This window comes from Sceloporus undulatus, chromosome 2 (genome assembly GCF_019175285.1).
Source record: "Sceloporus undulatus isolate JIND9_A2432 ecotype Alabama chromosome 2, SceUnd_v1.1, whole genome shotgun sequence".
NCBI lineage: Eukaryota > Metazoa > Chordata > Lepidosauria > Squamata > Phrynosomatidae > Sceloporus > Sceloporus undulatus.
The window spans coordinates 87219881-87233625 of record NC_056523.1 but is presented as its reverse complement, the minus strand read 5'-3'; positions in this window follow the sequence as shown (position 1 = coordinate 87233625).

Genomic DNA, 13745 nt, shown 5'->3' with positions numbered 1-13745 from the left:
ACTCCCCGAAATCAGATTCATGGTGGGAAGTCAAAGGACCAAAACCACACTGCAAATAATAGGTCTGAGACTTGCTTTAACTGCCTTGGCTCAATGCTGAGATTCTGGGAGCGGTAGTTTTGTGAGATACCAGCCTTCTATGTCAGAGACCTCTAGTGCCACAAACAAATTACAATTCCCAGAATGCCCTAGCACTGAGCCACGCAGTAAAAATAGTCTTCAAACCGAAACTACTTCCGCTTATGTTTTTGGACTGAGACAACCTTCAAAAGAATGGCACGCAGTTCCAAGTTCATCTTCTCTGAAGGCAGCCCCATTGAATTCCGTGGGATACTCCAGGTTGCCTGTTGCTGATAAACTAAATCTTAATCGGGATGAAGCTGGTTTGGGCTTCCTTGGTGACTGCGATTGTCTATGTGGCCTAAGAGCTCAAGATGTGGCCTTTTGCCCCCCACACTTAAAAAAAACTCATCTGCACCTCTTTTGGGGGGCAATGAAAACACAAGTGAAGAGGCGCCAAGAGAGGGAACTGGGTGGTGGATGGGAGTGGTGGCTCTAGCTCTGGAATCTCCCTCTTCGAGGTCTTTACAGAGGTGGATGGTCCACCTGTCAGGATGCTTTGATTGAGAGTCTCTGCATTTGGCAGAGGTTGGTCTGGATGGCCCTTGTGGTCTCTTCCAACTCTATGATTCCATGATTCTTTGGCCAGTGCTGAGTAGACTCACAGGTCGTTTGCTAGCTGAGTTATTAACGTAGGTAAATCCCACTAATTTGATGGACTGCCCTATGATAGTATTTTATAGTAGGATTCCCGTGGAGACCCCTTGCCTTTTTTCTGCTTGTCCAACGTTTTTTTATCTGGTCCTAAAAGGAAGATTAGTCCTCTGCCGATTATTTCTGGTCTTTTGAGGGCCTTCTTGCGATGGGAGGCAAAATCCATCCAATCTGAAACTCCTCTCCTGAGATTGTGGCTGGTTTGGGGCCCATTTTCTTCCATGTGGGATCCAGCTTCATAGCTGAGCCTGTCAACCTCAAAGCAAATAAAGCGGGGGTGGTTTAAAAAAATAATAATTGGATCCAGTTTTATCCCATCGCTTTGGACCATATCTCAAGTTGTAGAGGGCAAGGAAGATGGAAGAAAGGTTTTAAAACTAAGGAAGAAAGTAAGAAACGTCTTAGAAGTAACACGTAAGTTTCAACATAAACAAGGAAGGCAGTTTTTAAAACTAAAAGGAAAAAAGACACTTCTTAGAAATAAAGCCTAAGTTTCAAATGAAACCAGGAAGGCAGGCTAAAACTAGAAAAAGGAAAGAAACAAAAACGTCTTAGAAACAACCCCTAAAGTTCAATGTTTAATACCATTTTAATTGTCAGTGTTGCACGTTTTTAATGCCCTGTGTTTTAGACTGCAAGCCGCTTTGGGTCCGATCTTGGAAGAAAAGCTGGATTAAAAATAAATACAGCAGCAGCAACAACAGTATAAAAAAGTAAATCTAGGGTTGTTTTTTTGTAACATAGCTAGTTTATTAAAAATTATCATGAAGTTGCACAGAACATGATATTCAGACAAAACCAGCACCAACTTTAACAAATAGAGAAAACAGACAAAGAGAGCAAACTTAAAAAGAACATTAATTTTTTGAATATAATCAAAGTTAAAACGCATCTGAGGAAGTAGACTGAAGCCCAGGAAGCTCCTGCTGCCAACTTCTTTCTTGGGTGAGTCTCAAAGGGCTACAAGATCTCCCTACATCATCATCATCATCATCATTGTATTATTATATCCAAATCCCTCTGCGGAAGTAGACTGAAGCCTAGGAAAGCTCCTGCTACCAACTTCTTTCAGTCAGCCTCAAAGTGCAGCAAGGTGTCTCTACAACAATGATGATGATGATGATATAATTATTATTATTCAAAATAATTTAAAAGAAACTAAAAATAAATATAATATATAGAAATAATCCCTAAGGTTCAAAATATAAAATAAAAATAAAAACAAAAGAGGGGGCTCTGTCTCTGCAAGGTTTGTGTTTTTTTTCCTGGGCCCCTGTCTAATTTCTTCCTGCCTGCTTCCTCCATCACGCGCAGCAGCAGGGCCTTGGCATCCAATCCCAGGCTCACTCAGGAGCGTAATTTAGGGGCAGAGTACTCGTATTTACCAAAACCCAGGCCGGCGGTGTTGGAAAGGCTCTGCCAGCAATTTATTGCCTTCCTCATCCTAATACTGTACTCATAACGGAGGAGCAACGCCGCCGCCGCCGCCGGGGCCTTATTTACAGCCTCTGAGGGGTGAGGAATTGGTGACAAAACTCTCCCAGCAAACGAGTTTGCGTTAGGATTGCCATTGGATTATACTTCCAGTTTCCCTTAGTCTGATAACGTCCTTAACGCGTTTTTGCGATCCTTCTGGAAGTTTAGGAAAAGTTTTTTTCTTTCATACTTTGGTTTCTGTTTAGCAAATTCACACGTTGAAGCCGTTTCAAAAACTGCACCTGAGATCTGCAGACTGCTTTTTGTTGTTTGTTGTTTGTTTATATTTCCTTTTTTTTTATGCCGCTTTTCTCCCGGAAGGGACAAGGTAATAAAAACACTTTAACAACATTTAAAAAAATCAATTAAAAATCCCTAGTTAAAACGGTCAAAATTAAGATTTAAAACACCTACCAAAGAGTTAAAAAATAGATACAGCTTAGGGGGATGTCTTATTTGATTTATTTCACTTCTGTTCATTTTATGCTGCCTTTCTCCCAGGAAGGGACCAAGGGCGATCCCAAGATAAACACATTTTAAAAGACATGATCTATACTTTTTAAAAATCAAAAACCATCTAGATAAAATGTATAAACTTAATACCAAAAACATACCACAGTTAAAAATCGAAACACATACACACCCTGTCATGATATTATTTATTTTGTCTCTAGGGGCCTTAAAAATAATAGTCAAACAAGAATAGCAACAGCGACCAAAATTACAATGATAGATTATGGTAATTATTAGTTGCTGTTGTTGTGGGCCTTCAAGCCATTTTGACTTATGGCGCACCTTAAGGTGAACCTGTATGGGGTTGTCTTGGCCACTTTCTCCAGAGGGAGTTGGTCCTCTGGGCTGCGAGAGTGTGACGTGCCCAAGGGGAACTCGAACCCATTCTCCAGAGTCCAGTGCTCAAATCACTACACCATGTTTGCTCTAACGATAGCTTATAGCAGGGTATATTTATAGGATCATAGAAACTATATAAAAGGCACTCTGATCCTTTGAACTAGGAGAAAGAGACTTGTAGCCCAGCTTTCTAGTCTACTTAATCGGAGGCTTGCACTAGATACTACTGTTTTACTTACTCTGGAAGTGTCTCAGTTACTTCCGGTGTCTTTGTATCTATTCTGCATATAGTAAACGGAATGAGGGTGGTTAGTATTACCACATTAGATACAATAAACACTGGGAGAAATTACAATTATTTCTGTTATTGTGGCCTTAGAAGATCATAAACACTTGGAGAAAACTGTAATTATTTCTTGTGTTATCGTTGCCTTCGAATATTATAACAATGAGAAGAATTGATGATATAAATTAGAATTATTTCTTGCTTTATCTTGGGCTTAGATTATTTAAGCAAACGAGAGAAATTATAATTATATCTTGTTTTATCATGGCCTTAGAATATTATAAACTCTGGGGGAGGAATTGTAATGATTTCCTCTCTTTCCGTGACCTTAGGATGTTATAAAACTGTGGGAGAAATCGAATTATTTCCTCTGTTATTGTGGGCCTTTGAATATTATAAACACTGGGAGGAATTAAAATATTTCTTGTTAATCATGGCCTATAACACGAGAGAAGATTATAATGATATAATGATAATATTCTCGGGCCAGGATAAAGCATGAGAAAGCCCATCTGGGAGGACCAGCCCTTTCGCCCCTGAAATTGGGGGCAAACCCCGCTTTCCTTCTGCCGAAAGTCGGGGGGGGAGGGGGCTACTGCCCCCGAAGGACTTTGCAGCGTCTCTGTGGCTCCCAGTAAAACCCTGATTTCCCCCTCTTTTTTATTTTTATTTTTTAAAACTCTGTGCTCCGCCTTGGGTCCTTTTGGGAAAAGGCGCGCCTACGGATGAACATAAGGGGGACAGATAAAACCAACCCAGGTGCTTCTGTGGCTGGGTGGGACATCCTTTGTGCTTATTACATCTGGGCTAGGGTCCTTCTTCTTCTTCTCCCTCCTCCTCCTCCTCTTCTTGTTGTTTTAAACGCTCTCTCCCTTTTTTTCTCCTCCTCCTCCTCCCCCTTCCCTCCGGGCCCCTCTCCCTTCCTGGCTTGCCGCCCCCGGGGAGTGCCTATGGGCCCCCCACCTTGAGCCACCGGAGGAGAGAAGCGGCTTCAAGGCAGGACTGGATGGCCTCAGCAGGTCGTGCCCTGGAACTGAAACCCTGAAGGAGAGAGAGAGACCCCCGCCGCCGGCCCTCTGCGCCACCGCCGCCGCGCACCGCCGGAGCCTCTGGAGGGATGGATGGAGGGGAGGGGCCTCTGCTGCCCAGCGCTGGAGCCCTGGAAGGCCAGGGACGGAGGAGGACGCCGCACTAGTCTGCGGAGAGGCAGCAGCAGCAGCCAAGCAGGAGGAGGCTGAAGAAGAGCCCTCTCCTCCCTTCTCTGGGGCTGCGGAGGACAAGGGAAGGGGGCTGGCAGAGGCTGGAGGCCAGCTCCGTCCAGGGGCCCTGGGTCTTTTCCAGCTCTAGCAGTCTGGGATTCTGGGAGAAGGAAGGGAAGGGCCCCCATACCAGAGAGGAGGAGGTCCCGGGGGGGGCGCACCCAGAACCCTTCTGAAGGGGAGCAGTATTGGCCAGGCTTAGAAAGGTCCTCAGGCATCCAAAGAGGGGGAGTGGGGAGGGGATTGTCCACCTCCAACATGAGGACCCCGCCCTCCCAAATTAAAAACCCTGACCCTGACCCTTCCATGAATATTCTTTCACCCCCACAAACCCCCCACCCCCAATTTCTGGCGTGCCTTTGCCTTTGGGACCCTCTTGGGTTTTGGGTGCCTCCCAGTCGTTTTTAGGAGGGGGGAGCAAGATTTCGTCCCCTTCCTGAGGCTGAGGAGTGTGACCCACCCAAGAGACCCCAGTGGGTTTTCTCCTGCCCTGGCCCAGCTGGGATGTGGACCCTGGTCTCCCAGAGCCCAAGGCTGAAGCCACCGCTCCCCCAAACTGGCCCCCTGCTTTGGGGGCCTGAGGGAAGGTCCCTGGAGGAGCTCCCCCCAGCAGCCAGGGCCAAGAGGAGGCCGATCGCCCTCCCTGCTGCCCCCCCAGCCTCCCCCGGGCCCCCTCATGGCTCCTCACCACAAGGAGGACCAAATGGAGGACCTTCCAGAAACAGGAGGGAGGTCAGGGTAAAATAAAGAGCTTAGAAATGTGGACTTAAGCCTCCTCCTAGTCAGGCTGAGACTGGAGGCCATTGGGCCACCATTCCTCCTGGGCCAGAAGGCTGGAACGGAGGCAGGCCCTGGAAAAAAAGGACCCCTGAGGGAAAAATGGAGGACACCCCAGGAAAACCGAGGGACACTTTTCTACAGGTGGAAACCCAGGCATCCCAGCCCTGCTCCAAAGGGAGGGCACTGTGGCATGCCTCCTGGGCCAGGAGGTGGGGATGGAGGACCTGTCCCGGAAAAGGAGGACGCCTGGTCACCCGGACCCCCCACCCGTTCCCTTCTGGTGCTGTAGGTGCCTCTGCGACATCCCTAGATTGCCACCTTCTGTCCAGGAGGAAGTGCAGCAAAAGGTCCTCCCTTTGGAGCATGCATGACCCCAAAGCCTGCATTTCCATTTCTAGGAGTCTTTTCCAGCTTCTCTCAGGTCACGTCCTCCGTTTTGCAGCCAAAGTGACTAGATGTCCTCCCCCCTCCCCCCCCCCCCGGAAAGAGCTCTCCATCCATTCCCGCCTTCTGCCCAGGAGGTAGTCCAAAAGGCCCTTTGGAGCAGGACTAAGAAGCCTGCATTTCCATTTCTAGGGAGTGCTTGGAGCAGGGGGAGGCAACCTTTTTGAGCCGGGGGAGGGGCGGGTTGCTGTCCCTCAGACAACTGCCCCCCCCGGAAGCCAAAAAATAAATAATTAAATAATTTAAAAATTAAATATATAAATAAACCAGGACAAATGTAGGACAACATTTTCAAATGGAAGACACTTTTTAAAAAAAAAAATGGAGGACACACAAAATTTTTTACTGATTTTTAAAAAAAAGTTAATAGAAATGCATGTTTCTGAGGCTTCTATAGACAATTGCCCCCCAAAGGCCCATCGGCGGCAGGACCGGGCTGGGGCCGGTCCCAAGGCCTCGCCGGGCCGCATCCGACCTACGGGCTGTAGGTTGCCTACCCCTGGCTTGGAGCTTCGCTTGGGTCGTGTCCTCCATTTTGCGGTGCCTGGTCCTCCCTTGGGCTGAGGACATCTGCTCCCCTGCTCCTGGAGAGAGGAGGCCTGGCCTTGATCCAGCCACACTGAAGCACTTTCCCACATTTCCAGGGGGGGCCTGAGCAGAGGAGAGCCAAGCAGCCCCCTTGAAATCAGCTGAAAGAAAGGGGCTGCTTCCTTTGGTGGCCTCCCAAATAGTGCCTAGCCAGCTCCTTTGGGTGCAAACACAGGAGGCCACACACCTGGGCCCTTCCTTCCTTCCTTCCTTCCTCCTGGCCTTTCCCTGCTCTGTGTCACCTTTCTGCTCCCAATGTTGTTGGGTTTTTTTTTTTAAATTTTATTTTGGATGTATTTAAACTACCTAAATGGGTGCATTTTGATACCATTTTTCTGTACCGGGTTTTTTTTTCTACCTCAAATCTGTATGACCACTTGCTAGGAGAACAGGTTTGCCAAGTATTTATGCGAATTTTTAAAAGAAATGATGGTGATGATGATAATTATAAGAAGAATAATAAAGAAAAGCTTTATGAAAACTAGGTGTTCCTGAGTCCCTCTTTTCCTTCTGCAAACAGACTCCTTGCTTTCATGGGGCTGAAATTGGGTGCAAAGGATTAAGCATTGGGCTATGACTCTGCAGATGAAGGACTGAATCCTGGCTCTGCCATGAAAACCCACTGGATGACCTTGGGCAAGTCACACTCTCTCAGCCTCAGAGGATGGCAGTGGCAAACCCCCTCTGAAGAAACATGCCAAGAAAACCCCATGGCTGGTTTGTCTTAGGGTTGCTATAAGTCGGAAATTATTTGAAGGCGTCAACAAGAACAAGGAGTTAATGCAGTGTCGAACTGCATTATTTCTGCAGTGCAGATGCATCTGAAGTTGCAGTCCAGTGACACCTCATGTTTCCCACTACTGGTTTGAAGTGGTTCCCTGTTTGCTTCCTAGCTGACCGAGGTACATCTTTTACACCGCTGTAAATCTCCCTGGGCCTGTAGGGTATATCACAGGATATAAATTCAAATAAATATGGTGTCAATCACATTTATACCTACACATAAATAACACAGATTCATTGAAAATACACATCATTTTGAGAAGTCTCTGTATTTATTGACATTGCTAGGTGCTCGTGCTGTGTCCTAAATGTATGCAATTTATTACTACAGACAAAAATGTTTATAGTCGCTTGAGAGTTTGCAGACCCAACCATGTTTTTTTTAAAGAGCACTAGGCAGACAGGCAGATAAACACACGCACACTCCTGGACCTGATGCACAACCCTGTTAAATATTAATACATAGATAACAGAGAGTTTGATCGGACTCCCAAACACCTTTATTTGGAAGTATATTTTATTAAAATCAACAGAACTATCTTTTAGGTAAACATGGTGATGATCTGGGCAAAAATGTTTAAAACAGTTTTTGCATCTTTTTGTTTTCAGTGGGAGAGCTGGCCATAGGCAGAAATATATCTCACTAAAACCAAGCAGACTCCAAAGTGATTTCAATGGGAAAGAGTTAAACATCTTATGAATATTTTAGATTGGGATTAATGGTTTCTATGCAGATTTAGTCACCAGTCTGTGGGACTGAAGTTAACCCACAGGTTTCAAGCGAGATCTAAGCATGACTGTGTGGATCCATTTTATTCCAATCTTTTTTAAAAAAAGTATCTTTAATTTCAAGTTTACAGCAGAAAATACATTTAGATAACTCTTCCATTCTCGGCTGTTAACCTGCTCCAGTGCCAAGAGGTGATCTGCAAATATAACATAAATTGCCTAAATCTGAATACTGGTCCTCACTAAATTAGATCCACAGACTCCACTGCTGAATAGTAACTCTGTGTGTGGTAGTGGTTTGAGCATTGGACTAGGCCTCTGGAGTCGTTGGTTGTTGTTGTGTATCTTCAAGTTTTTTCCAATTTAGGACAACCCTAAAGCAAACTATTTGGTGCTTTTGGGGGGACAGGTTTCTTCAGATGGGGTTTGCCATTGCCATCCTCTGAGGTTGAGATGGCATGACTAGCCCAAGGTAAGTCAGTGAGTTTTCATGGCAGAGCTGGGAATCGAACCCATAGTTCATTCATTCATTAATTTATTTACGGTCTTTGACCAAAGTATCCCAAAGTTATATAAACAAACCCATAGTTCAAAGTTTCGCAGAGCCACAGAAACTCACTGGGTGACATTCAGCAATTCACACTCTCTCAGCCTTGGAGGAAGGCAATGGCAAACCCCCTCTGAACAAACCTTGCCAAGAAAATGCCATGTTAGTTTTGTCTTAGGGTTGCCATAAGTCAGAGATGACCTGAAGGCACACAGCAACAACAACTAGAAGTCATGATGACTAAACTACAGCTGTTGTACTTTGGCCATATCATGGGGGATGTGATTCATTGGAAAATATACTAAGGCTTGGTGAAGTGGAAGGTAGTAGGTCAAGAGGAAGACATGTTACAAGTGGATTGATTCACTCAAAGAAGCCATGGCCTTGATGTTTCAAGACCTGAGAACAACAGTGACTAGGGCTCATGGGGTTATCTCATTCTGTAGGGTCACCTTGAAGCCAACTTGATAGCAAAAAGCAAAGTCGCCACTTAAGTCCATGCTGTTATTTCAATAGGTCTTCTCTAGCTGGAACTAGCAGTTGGATTTAAGCTACTTTTTCTATGATAGCAAAGGTGTTTTTTTAAAAACCCCATTAATTCTGTTTAATCTCAGTAGGACAAGCATTTGACTCTGCTACTAAAATAAATGGGAAGCAGAAGGACTTGAAATTACCTCCCTCTTCATATTTATGCTCAGTTTTATGGTATAATTGGCACATATCCATTATGGTCCATTAGAAATATAACTCCATAGCGTTTACAGGGTGCTTCCACTAAACAGTGGTGTTCCTGTATTACTTTAAATGCAGGTACCTCAGGCCATAGGAATATGCCCACACAGTTATTATATGGAACAGAGGTTCTATTTCCCACATTATTTTGTCTAGTAAAAATTCAACTAGTGCTAATGTAGCAAGTGAAAGAAACTGTCCCAGTTGACTTCAAAAGAAATGCCCAGATAGGACTCTTTAGACAAATAACAAATAAGTCTTGTTTTATAGCTCTTTGAGTTTTGCTGGTTGTGGCCATCTTTCACATCCACATGTTCCATTTTTGAGAGCGGGGGCTGTTTGTACCATTATTTCTGGATCTGCACAAGGGATGTTCAGGTCCCCCCCCCACTCTCAAAAATGGAACATGTGGATTGAAAGTGGCCACAACCAGCAAAACTCAAAGCTATAAAACAGACTATGTAGTCCCTATCTGGCATTGCTTTTGAAGTCAACCGGGACAGTTTCTTTCCACTTGCTACATTAGCACTAGTTGAATTTTTACTAGACAAATAATGGGGAAATAGAACCTCTGTTCCAAATAACTGTGTGGGCAATTCCCTATGGCCTGAGGTACCTGCATTTAAAGTAATACAGGAACACCACTGTTTAGTGGAAGCCCCGTAAACGCTATGGAGTTATATTCTAATGACCATAATGGATATGTGCCAATTATAACATAACAACATACATGAAGTATGAGAGGGATTAATTCAATCCTTCTGCTTCCCATTTATTTTAGTAGCAGATCAAATGCTTTGTCCGACTGAATTAAACAGAATAATGGGGTTTTTAAAAAAACACCTTTGCTATCATAGAAAAATAGCTTAAATCCAACTGCTAGTTCAGCTAGAGAAGACCTATTGAAATAACGCATGGACTTAATGGCGACTTTGCTTTTTGCTATCAAGTTGCGCTCAAGGTGACCCTACAGAATGAGATAACCCCATGAGCCCTAGTCACTGTTTGTTCTCAGGTCTTGAAACATCAAGGCCATGGCTTCTTTGAGTGAATCAATCCACTTGTAACATGTCTCCTCTTGACCTACACCTTCCACTTCACCAAGCCTTAGTAATTTTCCAATGAATCACATCCCCCATGATATGGCCAAAGTAACAACAGCTGAGTTAGTCATCCATGACTTCTAGTTGTGTTGCTGTGTCCCTTCGGGTCATCTCTGACTTATGGCAACCCTAAGACAAAACTAACATGGCATTTTCTTGGCAAGTGTTTGTTCAGAGGGTTTGCCATTGCCTTCCTCCAAGGCTGAGATGTGAATTGCTGAATGTCACCCAGTGAGAGTTCTTTGGCTCTGCGAAACTTTGAACTATGGGTTTGTTATATAACTTTGGGATACTTTGGTCAAAGACCGTAATAGATGAATGAATGATGAATGATGAATGACTATGGGTTCGATTCCCAGCTCTGCCATGAAAACTCACTGACTTACCTTGGGCTAGTCACGCCATCTCAAACTCAGAGGATGGCAAGGCAAACCCCATCTGAAGAAACCGGTCCCTCCAAAACACCAAATAGTTTGCTTTAGGGTTGTCCTAAATTGGAAAAAACTTGAAGATACACAACAACAACCAACGACTCCAGAGGCCGTCCACTGCTCAAACCACTACCACACACAGAGTTACTATTCAGCAGTGAAGTCTGTGGATCTAATCTAGTGAGGACAGTATTCAGATTTAGGCAATTTATGTTATATTTGCAGACACCTCTTGGCACTGGGAAGGTTAACAGCCGAGAAAAGAGTTTATCTAAATGTATTTCTCTTGTAAACTTGAAATTAAAGAACCTTTTTTAAAAAAAAGATTGGAATAAAATGGAACCACACAGTCATGCTTAGATCTCGCTGAACCTGTGGGTTAACTTCAGTCCCACAGACTGGTGACTAAATCTGCATAGAAACCATTAATCCCAATCTAAAATATTCATAAGATGTTTAACTCTTTCCCATTGAAATCACTTGGAGTCTGCTGGTTTTTAGTGATATATTTTCTGCCTATGGCCAGCTCTCCCACTGAAAACAAAAAGAGCAAAACTGTTTTAAACATCTTGTGCCCAGATCATCACCATGTTTACCTAAAAGTTAGTTCTGTTGATTTTAATAAAATATACTTCCAAATAAAGGTGTTTGGGAGTCCGATCAAACTCTCTGTTATATACGTATTAATATTAACAGGGTTGTGCATCAGGTCCAGGAGTGTGCGTGTGTTATCTGCCTGTCTGCCTAGTGCTCTTAAAAAAAACAATGGTTGGGTCTGCAAACTCTCAAGCGACTATAAACATTTTTGTCTGTAGTAATAAATTGCATACATTTAGGACACAGCACGAGCACCTAGCAAGTTCAATAATACAAGAGACTTCTCAAAATGATGGTATTTTCAAGAATCTGTGTTATTTATGTGTAGGTATAAATGTGATTGACACAATATTTATTTGAATTTATATCCTGTGATATACCCTACAGCCCCAGGGAGATTTACAGCGGTGTAAAAGATGTACCTCGGTCAGCTAGGAAGCAAACAGGAACCACTTCAAACAGAAGTGGGAAACATGGAGGTGTCACTGGACTGCAACTTCAGATGCACTGCACGCAGAAATAATGCAGTTCGACACTGCATTAACTCCTTGTCTTGTGACGCCTTCAAATCATTTCCGACTTATAGCAACCCGAGACAAACCAACATGGGGTTTCCTTGGCATGTTTCTTCAGAGGGGGTTTGCCACTGCCCATCCTCTGAGGCTGAGAGAGTGGTGACTTGCCCAAGGTCATCCAGTGGGTTTTCATGGCAGAGCCAGGATTAGTCCTTCATCTGCAGAGTCATAGCCCAATGCTTAATCCTTTGCACCCAATTTCAGCCCCATGAAAGCAAGGATTCTGTTTGCAGAAGGAAAAGAGGGACTCAGGAACACCTAGTTTTCATAAAGCTTTTCTTTATTATTCTTCTTCTTATAATTATCATCATCACAATCATTTCTTTAAAAATTCATAAATACTTGGCAAACCGGTTCCTAGCAAGTGGTACATACAGATTTGAGGTAGAAAAAAAAAACCGGTACAGAAAAATGGTATCAAAATGCAACCCATTTAGGTAGTTTAAATACATCCAAAATAAAAATTAAAAAAAACAACCCAACAACATTGGGAGCAGAAAGGTGACACAGAGCAGGAAAGGCCAGGAGGGAGGAAGGAAGGCCCAGGCGTGTGGCCTCCTGGTTTTGCACCCAAGGAGCGGGCTAGGCACTATTTGGGAGGCCAACCAAAGGAAGCAGCCCTTTCTTTTCAGCCCCCCTGATTTCAAGGGGGCTGCTTGGCTCTCCTCTGCTCAGGCCCCCCCCTGGAAATGTGGGAAAGTGCTTCAGTGTGGCTGGATCAAGGCCAGGCCCCTCTCTCCAGGAGCAGGGAGCAGATGTCCTCAGCCCAAGGGAGGACCAGGACACCGCAAAATGGAGGACACGACCCAAGCGAAGCTCCAAGCCAGGGGTAGGCAACCTACAGCCCGTAGGTCGGATGCGGCCCGGCGAGGCCTTGGAACCGGCCCACGCCCGGTCTGCCGCCGAGGGGCCTTGGGGGCAATTGTCTATAGAAGCCTCAGAAACATGCATTTCATTAACTTTTTTTTAAAAATCAGTAAAAAATTTTGTGTGTCCTCCATTTTTTTTAAAAAAGTGTCTTCCATTGAAAATGTTGTCCTACATTTGTCGGTTTATTTATAATTTAATTTTAAATTATTTAATTATTTATTTTTTGGCTTCGGGGGGGGGCAGTTGTCTGAGGGACACAAACCCGCCCCTCCCCCGGGCTCAAAAAGGTTCCGCCCCCGCTCCAAGCACTCCCTAGAAATGGAAATGCAGGCTTCTTAGTCCGGCCCAAAGGGCCTTTTGGACTACCTCCGTGGCAGAAGGCGGGAATGGATGGAGAGCCTTTCGGGTGGGGGAGGGGAGACATCTAGTCACTTTTGCTCAAACAGACGTTGCCTGAGAGAAGCTGGAAAAGACTCCTAGAAATGGAAATGCGCTTTGGGGTCATGCATCTCCAAAGGGAGGACCTTTTGCTGCACTTCCTCCTGGACAGAAGGTGCAATCTAGGGATGTCGCAGAGCACCTACAGCCAAGAAGGGAACGGGTGGGGGGTCCGGGTGACCAGGCGGTCCCTCTTTTTCCGGGACAGGTCCTCCATCCCCACCTCCTGGCCCAGGAGGCATGCCACAGTGCCCTCCCTTTGGAGCAGGGCTGGGAGGCCTGGTTTTTCCACCTCTAGAAAAGTGTCCCTCGGTTTTCCTGGGGTGTCCTCCATTTTTCCCTCAGGGGTCCCTTTTTTTTCCAGGGCCTGTCCGTTCCAGCCTTCTGGCCCAGGAGGAATGGTGGCCCAATGGCCTCCAGTCTCAGCCTGACTAAGGAGGCTTAAGTCCACATTTCTAAGCTCTTTATTTTAACCCTGACC